The sequence below is a fragment of the Etheostoma spectabile genome, chromosome 3 (assembly GCF_008692095.1).
Source record: "Etheostoma spectabile isolate EspeVRDwgs_2016 chromosome 3, UIUC_Espe_1.0, whole genome shotgun sequence".
Classification (NCBI taxonomy): domain Eukaryota; kingdom Metazoa; phylum Chordata; class Actinopteri; order Perciformes; family Percidae; genus Etheostoma; species Etheostoma spectabile.
Window position 1 is genome coordinate 8,145,238 of NC_045735.1, and position 21,358 is coordinate 8,166,595.

General features: G+C 39.5%; 1 protein-coding gene and 2 long non-coding RNA genes across 4 annotated transcripts in view; 2 read left to right on the forward strand and 1 right to left on the reverse strand.

The window, feature by feature from the left end:
• LOC116671754 (uncharacterized) overlaps nt 1-4,873 on the forward strand; it is a 32,264-nt gene extending 27,391 nt beyond the window's left edge. Inside the window, exon 5 of the long non-coding RNA XR_004327344.1 lies at nt 4,862-4,873. This is a non-coding gene — a long non-coding RNA (uncharacterized LOC116671754). The remainder of the gene's footprint in view (nt 1-4,861) is intronic.
• lsamp (limbic system associated membrane protein) overlaps nt 1-21,358 on the reverse strand; it is a 713,356-nt gene that overhangs the window by 441,665 nt on the left and 250,333 nt on the right. The gene's annotated exons all lie outside the window — the stretch shown is intronic.
• On the forward strand, nt 13,598-20,909 carry LOC116671797 (uncharacterized). Its single transcript, XR_004327368.1, has 3 exons — nt 13,598-13,608; nt 17,918-17,923; nt 20,600-20,909. It is a non-coding gene; the product is annotated as an uncharacterized LOC116671797 (long non-coding RNA).

Consider the following 21,358-nt stretch of genomic DNA (forward strand, 5'->3'; position numbering starts at 1 on the left):
GTGTGTGTGTGTGTGTGTGTGTGTGTGTGTGTGTGTGGGTGTTTACATTTTGTAGGGTATTCTCAAGGAAAGAAGGTATCAAAGGACTCTGTGCTTCATATTCACCTGAAAACTCTGAAAGCTCTGAATAACATAAATGTGAGCAGTGAACTGAATGGATTTTCATCATTTCATCATTCCTGTTCAGTTCAAGGTCTTCCTCTTTGCTCTGAGCAGTTTTTCTCTAGCTGAATACACTTATTTTAATGAAGTACATACACTATATATCTGTGAAAATTACAATAACGTTCTTGTCTTAAAGACAAACTCAACAATCCAGTCAGATAATATGATGTACAGAACTCAAACTCGTTCCAGTGTGTATAATTTTAGTGAAAAAAATGAAATGTTCTCTAACTCTAGCTTCTTAAATGTAAATATATTTTCTCGTTTCTTTATTCCTCTATAGCAGTACAATTAAAATATTTTTGATTTGTGGACAACACAAGACATTTGAGGACGTTATCTTGGGCTTTGAAAAAACACTTATCGTCAGTCTAAGCACTACATTTAAAGTTTGGGGAGATTACTCATTTAATTATTATGTTGATATATACCAGCTAGATTCATTGCCTTGTAAATGACATTGATAATATTGACAGTTGCAGTCACAGAGTTGGGAAGGGTTAGGGTTATTGAGCTATTTATAAACCTTGCATTATCAATATACTGAATAGTGATTATTCTTTGCAGTATTAATGCTGCAGTTGTAGCAGCCCCTTGGCATTTATTTAAAAATGATGGAAATAAGAACATTTGAAAATTTAATTGAGGAATACATGTGAATATCTACCAAAAAAAGTATGTTTAAACTGAATTAAGTGTGAGATGCTGAATTACTATGACTGAACATGTAAGACCTTAAATAAGTTTCCAAAGGTAGATAACATAAAGATGGCCAAATATACTCAATAAATCTGTCACTCTGGTTCAATCAGTTTAATATTTCATGAGGAGCCTAACAGAAGTTGATGGCTAACACCAGAGACTGTTTGACTACAGCAGAGGGGCTCATAGGGCTTGAAGATATTTCATTAAAAAACACACAAACAAGGCCAGCAGATGTGTGACAACTTTCTATAGACCGTATGTGTGTGTGTGTGTGTGTGTGTGTGTGTGTGTGTGTGTGTGTGTGTGTGTGTGTGTCAACATGAAGTACTTTCTTTGTTCCTGAGGCTGAAGGCATCTGATCTCACTTTTGCACAATATCTATAAAGTTACATAACACTTAGGTCAGTGACTGTCTCTCATGCTGGAGGGGTAGGATTTCAAGAAGAAGAAAAAAACAATATAAAAACTGCTATATAAGCCTTCAAATGGTGAAATGATAAGTGTGAAATATTTTATAAACAGTGATAACATTTAGAAATGGTGGCTTTTTATTGGATATCTCATCTCCAGTGAAAATGGCAAAATGTCAGAGGTTGAATGAGGTTTAGCAGAGAGAAACAGCTTAGTCCTGCATGGCTGAGCGCAGGAAGACATGGCATATAGATGAGACATGATCTCACCAAGTGGGAGATTCTGCAATATTGATATTAATAATGAAGTATTGTGGCGGCTGTGGGGCCGTGCATGAGGATACACAAGACAAGGTAGGCATGCAATGCATCCATATTTCATAAGGATACTACAGCTGTGATACAGATAGAGCTGTTTCACAGGGACACTATTCAAAAGAGCAGTGGTCTCAATTATAGGGCAACACTTTACATTCTAAGTGAATGTCAGAACATTGATCCTCTCAGGAGGCCAAATGTGGTTCTAATGAACCAATAATTTACCTGACAGCATGTAACGTACACTTTGTCGTGCATCTGTGTTTACGTGAATGTGACAGACCCAATGCGAGAGAGAGATACAATGAAAATAATGTCCTGGAGCTTCCAGTCAGCCTTAAAACATCTTCCTCTGACATTGAGCCGTGGTGATTTATAGAAAATGAGGCTGGTTCTTTTTGTATGCTGCACTGAGAGTGAGCAGAAGAGTTGGAGAGGTAATAGGTAGTCTATGATGAGACTGTAAGTGCCACAGCTTGAGTCATGGCATTACTTTGCTTTAAGGTAGTGTAATGGGAAAAAGGTGTCATCAGAAATACAAATAAATGACCATGCATTGATGTTGCTGCATTTGAACTGTGAGGAGGAACTAATGTAACTTTCTGAAGACTGAGATGATTAAAACACAGGTCATTTTTAGTATCTAGAGGAACACGTATTCACCTCAAGCCTGGCTTGCACTTAAACGATCGCCTGTCCTCTCCACTTTATTCTTGCAGACATGACTAGCAGTTGTTTCCATCATCAACATTCATGCTGTCTGTGTCGTCATCATGAATATTCATGTCGGTGTAGAACTGTTTCAGTGAATGGCCTCTCTGTGGAGTCTCTAATACGTAGTGATCAATCAACAAGACAGGCCTCGTGTGGAAGTCAATGTCAGCGCACATACTGCAAAATCTGTAAATTATTATTATTTTAATATTGGAAGCATGCAGAGTCCATCCTAGATTGTCTTCAGCATCCCACTGGCATTAATTATCATCCAATTATTTTGTTTTGCTGATTAAAATAATCTGAGTTATTTGAAGTCAAACATGGCAATAATTCTAACAATGATGAGTATTGACTATGCTTACATCTATCATCTACAAACCCTTGCTGTCATATGAAGGCCCTCCCTTACAGTTAACTGACTTCTTACGACAAAAGTGGATTTTGAGGAAAGCGCTGCATCGTATCAAAGTTCAGTGAACTAGTCATTAAAGATTCAATGTGGGTGCATTGATTAAATCTAAACCAACACGACACTATCACAAAATAAACCCCACACATATCTTTACCAGAGTGCGCAGGACTCTTCTACAGCTTCATCTTGTCGATTTCTCTTTTGTCTTTTGTTTGTGTTCAGACTAGGGATAAACCGATGTTTTTTTTAATGTATTTCCAGGCCGATACAGATACTGATTATTAGTAGTTAATAAAATTGGTAACCAATATTTGGAACGTTATCTATTTACAGTGAAAAGGAAAATCTTTAAGTCAAAATTAAGATTTTCGAATGTTACAAACTCCACCACAAAACTTTGTATGAATGCTTTAAGCAAAACCTAAACTTTCAACATAATACCCAGTAAAAGTTAGTCAGATAGCGTTGTGGGCGGGACATTAAGTCAGACTCAGTGGTGAGTGAAATCGAAGCAGAAGGACAGACACTGAGCTGTAGAGGATCCAAGGTAGTGCAATTTTAATTAATTAACTTTATCGGTTATCAGGCAAATCAAACGCTGATACAGATAATCTACAAACTGCAAAAAAACGCTCCGCTAATCAACCAGGGACAATAATCAATCTATCCCTAGTTCAGACAAACTAGTTCAGCCGTGTTGGGATAATGAATCTCCTTTCCAGTTGGCTCCAGAGGTACCCCTCCATAAATGAATGCCAGGCCTGTACTCCCCGTGCACTGGTCCTTCTCAGCAACCAACTGTTTTTCCAGCTGTCACCATGATCATCATCACACAGTCTGTTCCTGCTCAACACTGAACATTCAGTTATTACAATTATCGAGCAAATAACTGAAATATTGAAATTGAAATATTACTGTCATATTCAGTGTGTAAAGCCAACAATCATATAATTATAGGTCAGATTTTAGAGACACTGACATACAAAACCACATTTAGCAACAAGCAACAGCCAGCTAACTTTTGGGTAACAACTTGTGGATGAGGTTTAGTTACAGTACAACAATATTTGCTTGTGAGGGTACTTAATGACTTCTCAAGAGGTCTTTTAAAAAGGAGCTACTTTTATTTCAGAAAAACAATGACAGTTTTTTTTCTTTATTTTCTTCTCTCCTAGACTGACATTTTATCTAATTTTCCTCTACTCCTGAAACAAATTACCAGGACTGAGTCTCATTTCTCTTTTTCCTTTAACAAAGGTTTACTTAGAAAAAGACAATCGGAATGCAGCATAATGGATGTGACAAATGAGACGGAACTTCACCAAGCCTGAAGAAAGTAATGAAGTCTTGATGCATCTATCGATCACTGCAGTGAGGAAGAGCGAGAGAGAGTGAGCATACGATCGGTAAATAAATAAACTAACATGGAGCATTTGCCTTTGTCCAAGTTCTTAAATAGGGTGAATAATGCCTTTTTAAAAGTAGAATAGCTTCATACATCACATTGTCTGCATTTACAAAACTAAAAAAATGAATCCCTCTCTGTCAATCAAAAATATTGTAATTATTTAAAGCTCTGTGTTATTCTCTCTGGAGAAAGACAGTTCCAGCAGACAGCAGCAGTTTCCTGAAGGTAATTGAAAACGGTAAAAGTGTTTAAAAGTGAATCAATATTCAACAATCAAGTGTAAAAAAAGGAGATTTTCAAATAACTGACGAGACCAGCATCACTATGAATGATATATAGTCCAGATGTAATGCATTATACAACATCCATCTCTCCTTTCTCCCCCTCTTCACTCTCCTCTCAATGGCCCTCATTTATCAACTTAGAAACGAGCGTAGATATGAGCGCAGAAATCATCTTACGACAGGCTTCATGTGTGATTCATGAAACGTTCGTATCAATCGTACCAATCAGAGCGTAAGAATGGTCATACACTGATAAATGCAGCGGCTAGAAACACTTCAAATATCCCGCCCCAATATAGTCTTGGTTTTGAGGCCTCGCCCCTACAATTACAACATGGTAAATTGTAATCCGGCTAAGAAGCTGCACTTTTCAGAGGTGGAGATTAAAAGCCTGACATCTCAGGTTTGTTTGCAGTAATGTGTCTATTTGGCAGGTGGCTAGGTGGAGGCTGGGTGATGGCCTTGACCACTACCACTTGGCTTATTTGAAATCTATGATGTCTCCCTCGCATGGGTGGGCCAAATTCTCTGGACAGGCAAAGCAGAGAAAGGGGAGGAAACCTTATGAGGCCATAAGGGGCCAGATTCCAAATCGGCCCATCTGAGCTTTCATTTTCTCAAAAGGCAGAGCAGGATACCCAGGGATCGGTTTACACCTATCGCCATTTCTAGACACTGGGGGACCATAGACAGGCTGGGGGAACACATATTAACGATATTATAGTGACATTTTCATGCCACGGGACCTTACATTTTTTCAATTTCATTTTGATTTTTATTTAATTTTCCAAGCCAACTGAATCACACACACTTTCACACTGCTTTCTTCTGAGTTTAAACAGACTGTATAAAATAGGTTTTAAAGCGCTGCTATTCTCTCCCTTCTCTTCATTGAAGCCTCTGTGTTTACAGGATCGTGGTGATGTGCAATGTGCTATAGGTGCCAAAAAAATCTATGTTTGGTACTGCCAATTTGTTTTGTTATGGTTCATGTGGACAATAAACACATGGCAGAGAATCGTGTTATCAATTCTAAGCAAAAAATGTGATTCATATTTTTCTTGAATCGTGCAGGCCTATTGCCAAACATAACACTGTACCTTTTTAAAGCGAGGAATAATATCCTGTCTTTTTCGTATACCCACTAGTATACCGTACTTTCTGGGCTTTGGGTCATCTGGCCCCATCACTACATTTATGGCACCCTGTATTCTTGTGTTATGTTGTGCAGAACCCTACACGCTACAACCATGTTGCAGACGTTTTTTCCTGACGTGTATGGTAGAGTTCCCCCGCCCCGCTGAGCTGCCCTTAATCAATCTGATAGAGCGCTCCACCGTGGCTCGTGGGTGTAGGCTACGTGTGCATTGGTGCTCAGCTCATAGAGGTTTTCTAAAAGAGCCAGATCTGCCATTGCAATAAGTGATTAACTGTTAACTTCTCCTTCTCCTGTTAAACTAATTATAATCACACTGACTCAAAAACGTATGTACACGAGCTCAGACCTATCAGCCTATCAGGCTATCAGCCTATGCTCACATTCAAGTTGAATAATGCCTTGCTTTGCGTATGAATCAGCATACAACCATCCTACGCCTGTTTTAGGTCGTACGCATGTTTCATAAATGAGGGCCAATGTGTCTCTCTAGGTCTCTCCTGTTGTGATCTCCAATTCTAACACACAGTTTTGCAGACTTAAAGCTCTGCTGGAGTCACAAACACTATCATGAGAGCAATTATTATTTGGAAACTGTTTTTACCAGAAGGGAAACCCCTACGGAGACGTTGGCTCTGCTATCACAGAATTGTCCAAATCTGGAAATCTCAGGTCATTTGCTTGGTGTTGCATTACAGTGTTTTTTTATTTAGCTAAATCCATAGACATTTGTGTTGTGATAAATTATCAAACACCACCTTCTGTGATAGAGCCATGCAATAGCATTTCAATCACCGTTATCCAGCAGCTGTTAAACTATAGACAGCTTGTGGAGGTGTTTTTATTAGCACCTAATGAGTACTAGTATCACTTTTATTGAATCAATTCTCCTTTGTAACTCAGGTGCATGAAATGTGCTTCTCGGTACATTGCCAGTTGTCACTTTACATTAAAGCCATTTCACAGCCTTTTAAATGGTATTAAGTCGGGGTGAATGTTCAGCTCCTTGGAAAGCAACACTAAACATATCAAGCCAAAAACTGTCTAACAAACCTTCCTCTGAGACGGCATGCACTCTAATAGGGGTGCGCAAAAAAATGGATTCAAGTTCTACAGATTCAAAATCGATTCATAACATCCATGCATCCTGTAACAGAAGTGCATTAATCCAAATCTACACACTTCTTTCGTGATTCCACCAGGAAACCACACTTACAGGCTGTTATTTGTTGGAGCTGAAATCTGTAAACACAGCAGAAAATCAAACATTGACTATCAAGCGCAAGAGGCATCACTAAGTTTAGTTTAATCAAATATTGAATATTAAGCCAAGAGGCGTCACCACGTTAGTTTTTATTATCCAGTGGGAACTTAAAATTGTTTATTCTTTGGTTGGGGGTTGGCTAGGATACTGACAACATCCATTCTGACATATTTTAGTTACTATGCTATTAGTTACTAAATTGATGATATTTCAGTTTGAAAAAAATCCTCCTTCATATGGGAAAGGTAGAGTGAAGCTCTGAGATAACACAACTGCAGCCAATGCTACCTGCTGGTTTTCATTTACCAGCGAAGGCATTCAACCAGTTGAGGGGAGGGTGGCTGTCTCATGGGCTGACTGTTAACAAGCTGGGTGAAACCCTGATTACTACTGCAATTTGATTACACCCTATGTGCTCTGAACTTTGCCTTAATCCTTGACAAGTGAATAACCCTAGTGAAGGACTGGAAGAAAGAGTGATGACAGAATGATATATATCTGACATATCCAGAATCTTTTCCCACAAGCTGATGCCTGTCAGCTTCTCCATTTTGTCTGCCTCCAGGTTTACTTCATTTCCTTCCAACCTTTAATATTTTTTAGTTTGTCACTGAACATCATTTTTCCAGAGATAGAGCACCTTTCTGAGAGTCCCGCCAACACATTTCACTCTAGAACACGTCACACCGGGAAAAGGAAAGCAAAGAATGCAGGACAGTGCCTCATACATGCATGATCACACTGCTGAAAGACAAACAAAATATACAAAAAAGCCTCACAAAAAATATCAGCATAATAAACTTGCTACATTATATAAATCCGCAACTGTCATTCATGTCATCTTTAAACCAAATGAAGTTGTCCCAGATAATTCTGGCTTTTTTATCCCCTGGTCTATTATGTTTTTATTATATTCCTCTTTGTTCTTCAGTATATATTACCAGGTGAACCTGGTTTGTGAAGAACAAGAGCAATTTAGGCTTTATGGCATCTAAAATGTCAGAGTGGGTTACTAGGACTACTGTCAAAATAAATGCAGCTAATGTGCTCATTAATCTCTGACTGCTTGAGGGGGTCTCACTTTTGAGCAGGCTAGAAATGTCAGACCAACCTGGTTGCATAACACACATCACTCTCTCCAGATTGTCTTTATTATACAGTAAGTCAACATCTCAGCTGCTCTCAGTTTGTACTTATTAGGCATAGACCGATTATCGGGCAAATTCTTTGGCAGATTATCTTCATCAGTTTTTTATTTACCTGATAACCGATAAAGTTAATTCATTAAAAAGGGTGCTACTTTGACTCCGCTTCATCTCTGTGTCTGTCCTTCTGTTCTGGTTCCACTCATCACTAAGTCTAACTTAATGTCGCACCCACATTAGCTGACCATCTTTTTGAAAGTTTCTAATTCTTTAAAAAAAATGATTAGAGCGTTTAAACAAAGTTTTGTGTGGAAATGTGTAACATTCAAAAAAGTTGCATCCAGTTTACACAACAAAGTTCTCTAGGCCTCTAGACGGAGCACTAAGTGGAAAAGCTTGATTTTCATTTTCAACACCATGGAGAGAGAGAGAGAGAGAGAGAGAGAGAGAGAGAGAGAGACTGACAGACAGACAGACAGACAGACAGACAGACAGACAGACAGACGTTCAATCTCAGAACGGTGTGAAACGGTGTGCAACTGCTACCATTCATTTTTCTATGTTTTTGTGTATAGGTGACTGACAGGAACAACAATTTTTGACACTGGCCAAGCATTAGGCAAAATCGCTGCTGAACACAATGTAACTTAATAAGGCAATTGTCCAGCTTGTATTTACCTTCACAAAAGGGCTTGTTTAGCCACCGACAGGCTCCAATTCATATTCTAAGTGTCTGACAGCATTATGAAAAGGATTTCTTAGGAGGCTGACCTTTTTGTTAAAGAGTAAAATTATTTTTTTAAACAAGAAATCATTTTATCATTGAAAGATTAGTTTGTGCATTGTAATATTATTTATAGAGCTTTGTTTTATAGAAGCAGAAATGTTATTGGAGCTGGACTGAGAGGGGATGATCGACAGAGACCATGGCCAGCATCGATTCACTGACAGATGGGCGTACATCTCAGTCTGTGTAATGACTGAGTGCCTTCTCTGGGAATGAGATAGAGTGAAGCCCAAATAACTTGGTTCTAGAGTAATTGCCCTCTCACACAATCAAAAGGGTTAACAAAGCAGAGCTGTCAAGATACACCATGTACAAGAAGCAATACAATACGTCTTGACCTTTCAAAATCAAATAGGAGCTGAAATGTACTCTTATATCGATCAGTGACCTTCCTGAGAAAACTATCAAACTAACAAAAGCATCCTTTCATAGTGAATTTGGCCTTTTATTAGACTGGGATTTCTCTGTATTGAGTTTTCTGATAAAAGACAGATAACATACATACCTGTGCTGTCCAAAAAACAGTTGGTGCCGTTGGGCTTCCATAACATTGCAGAAAGATTTGGCATACCATCAAATTCTTTACACTTGCATATAGTTTTCATTTATTTTTCATTTCAATAACCCTACACTCAGTTTTGAGCATTTATGGATAGTTGACATGCCTTAGGACATGAACTGTCTATATTTTGGACTAAACAACTTTTTAAAATTAAAAATTAAAACTCAGCTATCAAACAAATATTGTATTGCTATACAATCACTTATATCATAATAGTTTTATCACAAGCACGAAGCCAAGAAAAATAGGCTACTTTTGTCTCAGACAGAGATGATCCCTGATGCACCTGGTTTTGTTAAAAAAATACAGATTTTGGTACGTGTTTTCTTCTACGCAAATTTTTTATTCCCTTACCAGCATGATACGTTTGCTAATACATTAATAGCAGTAACCTCCTTATATCTTAACTTAACTTCTTATTTAGACAATACTAGCTTTCTATTGTGATACCCAATTTCTCCAGATGACATTTATCCATCTAGGCAGATAATGCAGTTCACACTGTGAATAATAAAATACAAGTCAATTATCATTAGCAAGAAGTCTTTAAATGTATTAGACAACTGTTGTCATTACAACAGTGGTAGGTGTTTGCTTTGGTAACACATTCACCAGCTGTTGACTTAAAATTTAATTTGCTTCATGGAGGTGGAAGAGCGGGGCTGATCCTACAGAGGGTTTTCCATCAACCCTTGGTGTGTTAACCATCTGCCACAACTTAATACCAGCGGCAAGCAAATTATAACAGAAAATGCAAAAAAAACACAACATTTTATGATACCAAATTATTTTTTGCCAAGGCCAATATATCCCCATATGCTACTTGCCAGCGTAAAATGGTTTCCAGCTATAGTTATTAATTCCATCAGGGTCTAAAAAACTACCATGATGAATCACGTTGAGCTAAGACTGGTCAGCCATGCTAATAATACTAATAGCTGGGGGCACATTAAAGATGAAGGGTTGGTTGGAGCTTTGGAGCTGTGAGGCTGTTCAGGCTGGATGAAGTGTGTGATATCAATTTATTATGCTAATTTAGCAACTGTATTCCCATAGCTAAAGCCCAAGCGAGTGGATGTGATGTGTAAATGTGTGTGAGCAAGCTGCAGAGGTGTAAGGGTGTGTGTGTGTGTGTGTGTGTGTGTGTGTGTGTGTGTGTGTGTGTGTGTGTGTGTGTGTGTGTGTGTGTGTGTGTGTGTTCCTGCATGCTGGTGTGCATGCGTGTGTGTGTGTGTGTTCACTGGACTGTATGTGTAATGGATGTGATGGTTTTCTTATTGCAGATTTAAACATGAAGAGGAGAGAGAGGCTGTAGAGCGTAGAAGTGAGTGTCAGGCTGTGGACTGACTGCTAATATTATTATTACAGTACATTTCCTAACTGTCACTCATTTGCTATGTATCAGACAGCTGAATCCCTCTTGGATGAAAGTGTGTGTGAAAGGCTTGACAGCACAGAGGCTCCAGAAACGGACAGATGAAAGTCGGGTTGTAGACTGACAGCTCGTATAAAGACTAGTCTAAGCAGAGACTACATCAATCTACTGCGCTCCACTCATACGTGCCACTATCCATGGACCATACCAGCTAATGATACACAGTCTCAGCAGCAACATGTTTGTCATTCAGCTGATATTGAAAAGTTGCTCAGTTCATTATGTGACACAGATAATCTATTACTGTAAAACAACAACATCACTGGAGTTAGCAGTGGTACATCATGTTAGCAAATAGCTGCTTTGACCGCCATTGACATTGCTTCAATATTCTACTGATGACTGTCATAACACATTAGACACACTGTGATGGATGTGTCATTGCTGACAATCAGTCATCAGTGTAGGTCTATGGTTCAGCAAACAAACCCACCATGATCTCCAGTGTTTGACCTCTTTTACTTGAAACTTGGAAATTAAACTTAGTGAAGGCCACATTAATTATTTTATCATTCTAAACAATGTCTATTTTATGCCATCTCTGTTGGTCTTTCAACTGTTCATCAACCACGCAGTACAATACAATATTTACAATATTTATAGTCTGTTTGACTGATGATGCTCTGCTCTCTTGAAATATCTCTCAACGAATCCAAGGAGCATAAAATAGTTTCTGCTGTGTAGAATAAATTATCCACTACAGAGCACACACACACACATATCATTGAGATATGACAGACACATAATGCACACAGCGAGAAATGCCACGGAAGGTCTAATTAATTATAATGTGTACGTAGCAAGTAGGTATATACCATAAACAACAGTAGTGAAATGGATGGACTGCAAGTATCTGCAGATAGTGGTCGCATACTCGTACTGAAACACACACACACACACACACACACCATATCTGGCAGGATGCCATTAAAATCCTTCTGCAGGTGCTGCTACACTTGAACTGAAGAGCAGATGTGTTTCTCTCTCGCGCACACACACACACACACACACACACACACACACACACAATATAATACAAAATAAACTAATATTGTAGTCTTGATGTTGTGTTTATGTTGAGGAAATCTGGCATTCTAGCAAGTTGTTGCACCTTAATTTACCTTTAATTAGTTTTATTTAATGTTTAAAAAGCCATAAAAAGTCATGTTAGAATACTGATGTGATTGTAGAGAGACTGGGAGAGAGTGTAACTTTGCTCCTCTTCAAAAAACACAATCCCATTTGATGTGAGCAATGCTGTAAAAATTATCTGAGTATCTATTTTAATCTTCAACAAGCTTTTATCTAGAAAGATTGTAGTCTTTGAATGAAGTAGCTGTTAAAGTAAGACATCAATTGTATGATTACAAAACTGTTCAGATGGCTGCAGCAGCACTGAGTGTCATTAAATAAGAAAAGTTGTGGAAAGGTTATTGGATGTAATGACCGCATACAGTGTGTAAATGTAACAGAAGTGATATGATGTGACCAGCAATGTCTCTGTACAAGTACAGAGTTTAAGAATCAATTAAGCAAAAATATCTTGTTGTTAAGTTACAGAACTGTAAATCTGCAGAGCCTGAAATACAACTGCTCTGTGGAGAATATGTGACTGTGTTAAACACTCTGCTATTTGATTAAATATAAATGAGTCTGAGATGTTGCTATTGCTTCACCATAACTAGTGAGACCTAGCCTGGCTTCACATTATAATAACATACAGGTGTATATAGATGAGCTACTGTCACAGTTTGTTCCATTATTTTTTGCAGCAGTAAAAATTTCACATATAATGAAATAATCAGTTTTTACAGTCTTATTCTTTTTATGATCAATTATGAAAGACATGTATATTAATGACGAGGGGAAGTTGAGGACTCAAAACAGCTACATGTTGAAACTGTAGCAAATTTAGGAACTGACTGCCACTACCACCATCAAGTTGCCTGTCTACAAGACCATTAATCCTTCCAGTTAAATGGTAAAGCTGATAAACTAAACTGGGCGTGTTAGTGCTTCGGAGTCAGATGCATGGACTGCAGACACAAACAAAACAGCATATCAAAATGGACTGTCAAGCTGACAATCTGACCAACACAAATATAAGAAAAGATCAATAGGTACTGCGTCTGTGCATCCATACAATACTGCCATGGAAAACATTGTGACACTATGCTTTATCAATCTAGTAACCCATCGCCCAAAGAGACACAAAAACAAATAAGAAAACAGTAAGAGAGAGAGAGAGAGATTCTCCATTCTCCAGCTTTGTGTCTCCATGGCATGTGATCACCTCAGAAGAGGCAGCCAATTTGTCAGAAATATAGATGTAAAGTATCAACTTCTACCCCTTAACACAGCATGTCTCCAGCACACAGCAATTCAAAGCAGTTTGACAACAACTGAAGGATTATAGCTCTACATATGACACATTCCTGTCACTCAGCTCTGGATTGCAAATATAAATGATGAAGGTCAATTCTCAGTGCTCTGACTCAACAGTCAAAACTGTCCTCATCAAGGCTGTGATATTAAGACATGTTCTGTGTGTGGCTAAATGTAGAGTCTTACTGTCTCTTTTCAAGTCCAGTGAACAGGTCAGGAGATGGTGTCCTCGTCACTGCACTCACACTCTCACACACACAGTGCAGGGATCTACTGGCCACTCTTACCTGAAAGACAAAAAAGAGGAGAGCAGAATATAACTTAAGGTATCACTTTGAGGTTTCACATGTTTTTTTGCTTCAAAATGTACCGGTTTCTTACAAAGATCCACTGTGTGGCATTTTTTGACAGCCATACAATATCTTCAATTTTAGAGCTTTTGCTGCATCTTTAAGGTACCTACAAAAAAAGAACACAGGAAGCTAACAGTTTCATTGTTTGCTGATCTGTATGAAACACCATTAAACACACACTGCTGTCTGAATTCACTGTGTCAGTCACATAACATTATGAGCCAACTTGTATTACTGCCACAGTAAGTAGTCAGTAAGAGATGTTTGTTCTCCCAAAGGAGTCCTTGTGAACACTGGTGGGAACACCTCGTAAGAAGAAAATGAGAAAAACAAATGTTCTCTATGTGTCAAATGATTCCGTGCTAAAATATTTCTTAACAAATGGGAAAATCCGCCAGGCGTTACTGGTTCCTGCTGGATTCATGGGTGCATTTCACTTAATAACAATTTCTTATAGACTTTCTGCTTTTGTGTCTGTTTATTAAAACATTAGTCACAGGAAATGGGAAAAGCACGTTGCCAAAGTGAGAATACATTTCTTCACCTCATCACGTCAAATCACACCAAACATATATAAAAATGCTGTTTACATGTGAATTTGCAGTGTGCCCCAACATTTTCATTTCTATACTTCTAAATAATGTTCTCTCCACATGTAGATAGCATTAAGACAGGCAGACAAAAAGCCACCTAACTGGAACAGAAGTGAGACTAAATGAAAAACAAATGAGATGAATGCACTGATCTCCAACTGGGGGCGGATTCATTCATTAATACTGTCAATGGCAGCTAAGCAGATATAACTTCTGCAGACATCATGCAAATGCACAATGATAACCATGATGAACACCTCCAAATTATAATCCATGCAAGTTGAAGAGAAAACCTATAAGAATTCATGGAAGCATAAATTATAGAGCTGATGCAAACTCAAATTAAATGGTTGGGAAATGTGTGAGTTTTAAAAGGTGAAAACATTATGTAAAAGTGTGAGACTACACAACTCTGCAGGTGCATGACAAAGAGGTCATTAACTGGTCTGAGAGAATCCCCCCTGAGGCACTGTAGCTACACAGGCTTGTTGATGCCTTCAGGCTCCTCTGTTGCATTGAAGCTGCTGATTTGTTGGAGGAAATCAGAGACAAGACAACACAATGTCTGTCTGCTGTCTCACTCTGTCCATCCCTCATAAATACCCTGTTCTTTCAAACCTCTGGTTCAAGAATATGTGGGATGTTAAACCGTCCAACCAACCAGTCCAAAATACAAGCAGCCCTGGATGTGATCTGCATTGTTGAAAATCAGAGCTTCACAGTCTGGTGAAAAACCAAATGACTCACAGAATAAACCTGATGTTGTGTTCAGAGGCTGTGATGAAGATCAGAGAACTGCTCACCAAGCCCACACACAGCTTAGAGCAAAACCATGTGACTGAACTGACACCAAGTAAAACCTGCTCAAATATGATTTACAATAGGGTCCTGGTAGACGAAATGTAAATTCCTATTTTTTGGAGTTCATATGTGGTACACAGAGTGATAGCAAGGCAGGAGAGTTAACACTAGAACGGCCATGACGGTCATTTTGACCGTTTTGAAATGTATTGTATGTGTAATAACTTTGCTAAATAAAAAAACTACAATCCTGCTGGCACATGACTTTTCCTAAAAGAGTCCGTATTTTAATTTTAAATTATTTTTTATATATGTACATGGACAGGAAAAGAAAATACAATCACTTTTACTTATTTTGGCCATAGCCCATATTGACCGCTCGGATTTTTGTTGTATTGTTTGTAATCTTTTGCGTGGTATAAGATGCATCTTGGTTGCTTGGTAAGAAGCATCGTCTCTGTCAGAGAAACGTAACTAGCAAGTGTGGGCATTACCAATGGGGCTGAAGGCAAAGGCGTGGATGGACTCTGTTCTGAATCAAAAAGCAAGCACCGGGCTCTCGCTCTGTAAAAAGCCCGGTACACGCAGATGGCCGCTGGCTGTCTATGTGTTCATATAACTTTATACATCCTTGAATTGTCTGGAATCATTGCACACATCCTCTCAAAGGAGTCCACCAGCAGTAAAATTGCCTGGAGGAAGTTCATGCAGCAACTGGCTGAGGAGCTGGGAGCGGAGTTTATTGAGGAAAAAAGGGCAGCGGCGCCAATCCGAGCAGGACTGAGCACCACAGCAGACACCAAAACAGAGACAGCACCAGGTTCGGTTAAGTTATACATGTTCAAATAACATACTTTTAATTCTCATTTGGTTGTAATGAGTTAAGTTGAATGAAGTTCCCCACCACATTTTTGAGATATGAATGTAGGAAATAAGTAAGCTACGGTTTACTATGCCAGGATATGAGTTATTGAAACACGTAGGCCTATTACTACTCAAATGTATAATTTTGGTGTTATTACATTTTCTAAAGATATCCTAAGTATACACACATCAATATTGCAATTGGGTATTTATTTATTAGAGATTTGTTTGGAATCTGGCGATCAAATGACCGGTCACGGCATTTCTAGTGGAATTCCGGCACTTCCAGTATTGCCTGAATAAAATGTATATTTATATATTTTTTTACATTGATTAGCTATCTTGTCCATATGTCTAGTTATTTGTAAGTACAGTGAGATCAATGAAAAAACTCAAATCCCTTAAAAATGTAAAAATATACAAGAATCTGGACCCTAATGTACAGGGTGGAGAAAGAGAGGGGGGGGGGGGGGGGATGGGAGAGAGAGAGAATAAATATGAAATGTAAGAATACTAGAATAACAGGAGGTGTGGCAGCCCAAATGTGTGCAGCTATCTCTTTGCCTGTCTGTCAGCTTGTATTTCTGATCCTGGAGCTCTGTTATGGAGATCTGTACTGTACCTTTAAATCCACCTTAAATTACCAAAAATAAAATTTAGAATGAGGTTATGCAGGTCAGAAATAATACAGCATGCACTTACTTTGATATCTTGTAAAACTATATGTAACTAATTCATTCATCTTGGGTAAAGGGTTCAGGTTGTAACTGACGGATTAAAAAGACATTCAAGCTGTCACTGGTGGCAATGTACACACTGTTCCAGGATTTAAAATCCCAATGTAGTCCACTGGACCCCTGGAATGTTTTTTAGATGGTTTAGCTGCTCTGTATATCACACATAACTGGATCTCCTGATTTTAATATACAACCAGATGGTTGGCTCTCATGTTGGTCCACATTTAAAAGATATCATGGTAGTACTACGTCTGAATACATGTACGTAAACCATGAAGATCACTTTACTTGTGAAGTAAAATTAACCATCATCATATATACTGGATTTTCCTGCAGGTACAGCACCTGTACATCAAACAGGACTGTGCTGTGACAGCTTAGGAAAACTCTTTCAGCCTAAGACATTTAAAATACCAAAAACTGTAACCTTTATGATGTAAGACTCAACTCGACTTTTAGAACGCAACAATCAATGCATGCTGAAAACAGCCTAGGGCTGGGCACCAAACGTCAATACTTTTATGGCACTGACCGAAATACTCCAATCCTACTAGGATTGAAAATTTTGAACTTTGTTTATCTTTGGTGCCAAATTTTGTTTTCAAAAACTTCTGTGAGCCAATAATTTTTTAGCATACTTGCACGTATGACCTAAAGTTGTCGACGATTGGCTGTCTAACGTAAACTAAAACACATCATGTGAAAGAGACAACACCTCGTAGAGGATTTCTGAAGATACTCGCAGACGCACATTGGTCCTCTCTGCTACTACTTTCATCTGTGAGTTTTAAACATAGACTGTATAAAATAGGTTTTAAAGCACTGCAATGTTTTCCCTTCTCTTCGATAGAGCCTCTGTGTTTACAGGCTTCTGTCGATGTGCTACAGGTGCAAAATAAAATGTATGTTTGGTACTGCCAGTTTGTTTTGTTTTGTCATGGTTCACGTGTGAAATAACCATTACAATTTGTGAGAAAAAAAATTTCATGGGGGAGAATCGTGATATTAATTCTAAGCTAAAAAAATTGTGATTGATATTTTTCCCCAAATTGTGCAGGCATAGTTTGTTGTATCGTTACAACCCTACTACGCATGTCCCACAAGTTCATGAGTTCCAGAGGAAAAAACACACAAGCTACCTGCACAAAAATGTGGACAGATGCAAAGTGTCAAACAAGTAAGTAAAAACATCAAATGCATGCCTCCACACACACTTGAACTCCCACACACATATTGTAACAAAGCTCTCTTCATCCACTGCCTTCAGTCAGAGAGCCAATTGAAATCCGACTACAAACACACTGGATGAGTAAACACACAACCATTCCTTTCTTCAGTCTTTATTATTACCTCACTACTGTTGGACTATGTCCAAACTGCAGTGGATAAATCTAATAACTCTGTTTACATGTGGAGGTTGATGTGTGTTCCAACACCGACACATTCATATTTACATAATGTAACCGAAACACAACAGCTGTTCTGGAGAAGTACAGTCTGGCTGATTCTACAGAAGACTTTGCCACACACACGCCCTACTTTCCTCTTTAGTATGAAATCAGCCTCTCCTTTTTGTTTTCCCGAAAAGAGATCCCACTGGGAGTTAGAGTTCACGTTTGACTGCAGAAATGAAGAAACACCTTCAGCAGTCTGTTGATAGTTTCTTTTGATGTGTGGAATTGTGAAGGTTTCCCCTTCTTATGATGAGTCAACATCAAAAAGAGAAAGTCACTGCGAACATTACGGGATCAAGCCTGGGTGAATGTTCAGTCCAAATCTTTGCTCTCTTCCTCACTCATCTTCTCTGTTGTGTTGCAATTATGTCTACAGTTAAATATCAAAGTTAAATTCTTGTATTCTGAGATCCAGCTGAGCAATTGAATGCAAGCATGCTGCACAACCAAAGCAATGTCAAAAATAGTGCAGTCATAAAATTCATGGAAATATCACTTTGAATTCATTTCTAGTTCCTCTAAAAGCGCGCGTGTGTGTGTGTGTGTGTGTGTGTGTGTGTGTGTGTCTGTCAGCTAATCTGTCAGTTTCTCAGCATGGAGGCTGCTGTTAGAGCAGAAAGGCATCATTAAGCTGCTTGACAGCATCAATCTGAACTGATGAGACCCCAATACTGGATGTAGGAGGGCTAGAACAGACACATTTTAACTTGCGCACCCACACACAGACTTCAACTCTTATGTGACAGTCTATGACCCTACGCTCGTCTCCACTGACAGACAGACAGCCTGACTCAACCATTTTTTCCTTCCTCATTTGCTCTGAGTAGAGCATTAGCTGTCTCTAGTAGTTCTATTGATACAGTGGTCGGTTAGCTGACTCTGTTCTCCACCAAACCTGTCCAGATCTAGCCTGTCTGTGTTGTTTCGAGTGGCGGTCTTCTAACTGGACTGGTCCTTGAGATCCAGACTGAATTGTGGGATCATCTCTGTCTGTCTACCCCATACAGCTGTCAGTACACTCCAAACAAAATCAAATGCTGCATGTTTGCAGAGTCAAAGAGGCAGAACTGACTATTTGGTTTGATCAACATAACAGGCTGTCCGGCTTTGCGGTGGAATTTGCAACAATTTTCACACAGGCTTGTTCACAATCGGGACTAATTTATGTCAGTTCATACATCCATCCAACTCCACAGCTCCATCATCAGCTGCTGGACATAATTTAATGCACAGACATGCAGTTATTATAGTCCCATATATTAAATAACAGGTCTACAGACTGGAAACTCTTGGCTTAAGTTTCATGGTTTATCCACCAGATTGGCAAAAAAAAAAGTTTCTTTTTGGACCAAAGAGTTAACTCATTGGCGTAACTTTGGATTTAACATTGAGAAAATGTATTTACTAAAATGTAATATGCAATAAAAATACAGTGTGTTTTTCCTCAATGAGATCTTTATTACAAGAAGATCAACTTGTGCCAGTTAATCTGGACAATTTTTAGGCTAAACTTGAAGATATATGAGCTGCGGTGCTCTAAAGCAGCGGAACCTGCAGCTGCAAGCCAGCGATCTTAAACTGAGACAAAAAAGAATCATGTTGAACAATAACTTAACCGAAAGCTTAATATTTAGATCTAACTAAGTATCTGGGAGGTTTTGTCAAAATGTAACTCAAAACTATCCGAGGCACCAAGTCGAGGAAGAGAGTGAGAGAGATTGGCCTACCTAACAATTAATTAAGCGACTTAAAGCCTCACTAGTAACTCACGTACAACTTCTGCACCGGTCTACTGGTTTTTGTTGAGAAAGTTAAGCATGTTGACATAATCTGGGGTTAGACGCGACCGCAACCTCGTGACTGTCAGTCCAGCCGCCGAAAACACCCGCTCAGAGGGGATTGACGTTGCCGGGACAAACAGGTAGTTCCGTGCTAACTTGGCCAGCCCGGGGAACCTTATTCCGTGGACTTTCCACCAGTCTGTAGGGGTGCAATCCAGGGGTGGGGGAGCCTCCCTCAGAAAGTTCTGCTTTGATGCCAGCCTCGCATTGAGTGGTATAGTGGTCCCCAAGGAGTTGTGCCAAAGCAGAGGTCTGGGAGGGCGCGACTCCAGTGTTTGCGCTCCCCTCGTCCGTGGCAGACAACAGCCTCGTCTTCCCCAGCCTGTAGGATAGCCACCCTAGCGGTCTCCATTGCCTCTCCCAGTTCAACCAGTTTCAAGTTAACAGCCAGTCTCTGTGTTGGTGTATGAAAACCCAGGTGCTTGTGACAAGGGTCCAGCATTGATGAGATCATGGGGGAAGACTGAACCTATAAATATATGATGGGGGAATCAATAATCAGAAAACAATGCTATAAGTATATCATGTAAACTAAGAAAAAAAAGTTTAGCTTAATTCAATTGCTCGATGAGGGAGCAATGCACTTTTGTCTTGAATTCGATGAGTCTGGGCCAATCTCCTTCACTGTGCATGAGGTGGATTTTGATGAGGCTGATGGCGACGGGATAAGTGTTCGAGATGGAGACGTCTTTCTCTGCAGACATAACCGTGGTGGCACATTGAAGTGCTGACAACACAGGCTGTGTGTCCTCCATCAGCTGTCAGTACTCATCCTTCAACTCCAGGATCCTGGGATCTCGAAGCACGGTTTGGTCCGACAGCACAGCAACAACAGCCCACCACTGCTCTACCAGCCGATCAAACATCTCACACACGGAGTTCCACCGTGTTTTACATGACTTGATAAGCCGGTGAGTTGCGAGGCCCATTTGCTAGTGTTTTGCAGCGCTTTGGTGGCTTCAGTGCTGTGATTAAAGTGGCTAACGAGGTTACTAGCCGCTGATATTACCCAATATAGATACAGTGCAAATCTATCATTTATGACCAACTGGGGGGGGGTGCAAAGCAGGCAACGGATACCCAGAGCACTTAGGTGGGACGTTTGGCAGCAACAGTATTTTCTGCAACAATATTGGCTGCATTGTCATGCAATAACTCGGTCTTCAAGTCCCCTCTGCTCTACAACTACATTCATTTTCTCAGCGAGGTGGTCAGCTGTAAGCCGGCCTGACTGGCTGATACTGACATTTCATACACACGACGTGTGTAACTCCACTGACCCGCCCTTCCACCCGTGCTGCATCCTAGGCTATTTATTTCAGATAATTTTCATGTAAACATGTATTGTAGCTGTATATTTTCAATCTGGGAAGGAAACCCTGTTTTCGCGTTTAGTTTTGATCCCAACCAGGTTTAATAAAAGAGCTAGTGAAAAGTGGCTTTGACCTTAAACTGAACATTAACCCCCAAATTCCACTGGAATGCCTGCGGATCGGCTCTGTTGCATGTCGGCAGCGTGCTCCGCCATCCGTCAACACCCACCAGGTCCGGATTAGTTGCAC